Source organism: Mastomys coucha, chromosome X (genome assembly GCF_008632895.1).
Source record: "Mastomys coucha isolate ucsf_1 chromosome X, UCSF_Mcou_1, whole genome shotgun sequence".
NCBI classification, from domain to species: domain Eukaryota; kingdom Metazoa; phylum Chordata; class Mammalia; order Rodentia; family Muridae; genus Mastomys; species Mastomys coucha.
In genome coordinates this window covers 89,896,141-89,899,730 of record NC_045030.1, presented here as the reverse complement: position 1 = coordinate 89,899,730, position 3,590 = coordinate 89,896,141, and positions in this window count along the sequence as shown.

Below are 3,590 nucleotides of genomic sequence, written 5' to 3'. Positions count from 1 at the left end.
GATTGCAAACTGGTACAACCACTCTGGAAATCAGTTTGGCAGTTCCTCCGGAAATTGGACATAGTACTTCCAGAGGACTCAGCTATACCACTCCTGGGCATATACCCAGAAGATTCTCCAACATGTAATAAAGACACATGCTCCATTATGTTCATAGCAGTCTTATTTATAATATCCAGAAACTGGAAACAATCCACATGTCCCTCAACAGAGGAATGGATACAGAAAATGTGGTACATTTACACAATGGATTACTACTCAACTATTAAAAACAATGAATTTATGAAATTCTTGGGGAAATGATGGATCTGGAAAATATCGTCTTGAGTGAGGTAGTCCAATCACAAAAGAACGTACATGGTACGCACTTTCTGATAAATGGATATTAGCCAAAAGATCGGAATAAACAAAGTACAATCCACAAAACACAAGAATCTCAAGAAGGAGAAAGACCAAAGTATGGATACTTCATTCCTTCTTAATAGGGGGAACAGAGACTAAAGGAAGGGCATTCCAGAGACTGCTCCACCTGGGAATCCTTCCCATATTCAGTCATCAAATCCAAACATTATTATGAATGCCAGTAAGCACTGGCTGACAGAAGCCTGATGAGCCCTACTAATAGAGAAGTAGAGGCTCACAGCCATCCATTGAACTGATTACAGGGTCATTCACCAACTGTTTCAATGAACAATGGTACAGCTTGCAGCATGGCACAGACATTAGGTGAGAGTAAGAATCTGGCTCATTGACTGTGATAATTTTTAAAATCATTCTTCTTCAAACTTGATACAATAGTTGCAAACATCAAGGAAAGCATTCAGTCTCACTCTTTGTTGTTCTCTTACAAGCCACCTACCAAGTTAATTGTGTATGTTTCTTTTGGCTGTATAAATAATTTTGAAATAGTAAGCTGTTCTGAAAACCAATGTATAGTACAAAATCATGAAATAAACATTACTACTCATAGGTTGAGATAGGATAAGACTGATTTCTAGACCATTATGTGGTACAGAGCAAGACACTGTCATGTACAAACAAGCAGAAAGTGTATATGGATTGTAAAATATTGGACCTATTTCTCCAATTTTCAAATTAGACAGACCACTGGGTGACAGCCAACAAATTTCTAGTTCCTCATACTTTGGATTTCAATTGATTGGGATATGTTGGTAATGTTAATTTTCATATTAACATATTAAGAAAAGTAATTGTTAGTTCCAGCTATTTTTGTTGTTAGAGGTGGAATTAGGTTTGTGTGGGTTTGTTGAAAGATTACTTTCTTGCTCATTCTAGGGAGTAGTGTTGCTCCTTATGTTGGTGTTTTCCATCAGTTCTCATTTGTAAGGCTGGGTTTGTGGAAAGATATTGTGTAAATTTTGTTTTGTCAGGAATATCTTGTTTTCTCCATCTATGGTAATTGAGAGTTTTGCTGGGTATAGTAGCCTGGGCTGGCATTTGTGTTCTCTTAGGGTCTGTACGACATTTTGTAGTTTTTATAGTCTCTGGTGAGAAGTCTGCCATAATTCTGATAGACATGCATTTATATGTTATTTGACCTTTTTCCCTAACTGCTTTTAAAATTCTTTCTTTGTTTGGTGCATTTGGTGTTTTGATTATTATGTGATGGGAGGAATTTCTCTTCTGTTACAGTCTATTTGGGGTTCTGTAGGCTTCTTGTATGTTCATGGGCATCTCTTTCTTTAGGTTAGGGAAGTTTTCTTTTATAATTTTGTTGAAGATATTTATTGGCCCTTTAATTTGGAGGTCTTCACTCTCTTCTATACCTATTATCCTTAGGTTTAGTCTTCTCATTGTGTCCTGGCTTTACTGGAAGTTTTGAGTTAGGAGCTTTTTAGTCTTTGCATTTGACTGTTGTATCTTTGTTTTCTATGGCGTCTTCTGCCCCTGAGATTCTCTCTTCTATCTCTTGTATTCTGATGGTTACGCTTACATCTATGACTCCAGATCTCTTTCCTAGGTTTTCTATCTCCAGGGTTGTCTTACTTTGTGATTTCCTTATTGTTTCTAGTTCCACTTTTAGATCCTGGATGGTTTTGTTCAATTCCTTCACCTGTTTGATTGTGTTTTCCTGTAGTTCTTTAAGGGATTTTTGTGTTTCCTCTTTAAAGGCTTCTAGCTATTTACCTGTGTTCTCCTGTATATTTTTGAAGGAGTTATTTATGTCCTTGTTAAAGTCTTGTAACATCATCATGAGAGGTGATTTTAGATCTGAATCTGCTTTTCCATATCATGGTGGTTCCAGGACTTGCCTTGGTGAGAGAATTGTTTTCTAATGATGCCAAGTAACCTTGGTTTCTGTTGCTTAAGTTCTTAAGCTTGTCTCTCACCATCTGGTTATATCTAGTGCTACCTGCCCTAGCTAAATCTGACTGGGTCCTGTCCTTCCTGTGATCCTGGTTGAATCATAACTCCTCAGAGTAGAGCTGCCTCTGTGCTCTTGTGATCCTGGGCCTGTTAGAGCTCCTGGGAATGGAACTTCCTCTGGGTGTTGTGGGAGTGGCTGCAAAATTTGAGCCCAAGGTCTGCTCAGAGCACAGGCCCAGACAGGCTGGAAGCAACCAGTGCAACTGGGCTGGCAGAGTTCCTGAGTGCCCATGTCCCATTGGTCCCAGTTACTCCCAATGTTGGGACAGATGTTGTGTCCTCCTCACCTCTGATCTTAGGATCCTGGGTGTGTTAGAGTGCCTGGGAGTGGAGCTTCCTTTGGGTGTTGTGAGACTGGCTGCAATATTTGTGCCCAGTTTCTGCTCAGAGCACAGGCCCAGACAGGCCAGAAGCAACCCATGCTACTGAGCTGGCAGAATTCCTGCGTGCCTGGGTCCCTTTGGTCCCAGTTACTCCCAGTGTTGGGAAAGATGTTGTGATCTATTATTTTTTATGCTCAAATGTTATTTCTTTAGAATGATATTTTTCTTATAGAATAAAAATAGTGGAATCTATCAATCAATTTCTTATCATAGCTTTTGATTTATAATATATAGTAGAAGCTAAATGAAAGGTTGTGGAATGAACATATACATCTTCTTTTGTAGTTACCATGTCTTTTCTAATGATACTTGTATTATTACACATTCAATTTTCACTAATACTTACTGACCTAACTAAGACAGTCGAATGACTAATGTTTGCTTAAAATTAATTAGCATAATCATAATGGGCAGACTACAGTGATATATATGGTATTTTCAAAATTAAAATTTGAAATTCTAAAAATAATATTTACTGAATATATAGTCTTAATGAATACAAGAAGCTCACAATAAAAATGTAATTATAATCATACACAGTTTTATAAATAGCAAAGAATTTCCATTTGTAGGCCTATATTTAGAGAGCCAAGAATGTGACAATAGAGAATTCCAGTCAGTCCGGCTTTATGTACCTAGTATTTCTGAGTTTTCTCTCTGAAATAATTGACAATTTGAGATCTTTATTCTTAATTTGGGGAAATGTGATAACATTATTTTTAGTGAAGAATCTGGAGGTAGCAGTTTTTTGTGGTAAGTGTACTGGCTGGTTTTGTGTGTCAACTTGACACAGGCTGGAGTTATCACAGAGAAGGGAGT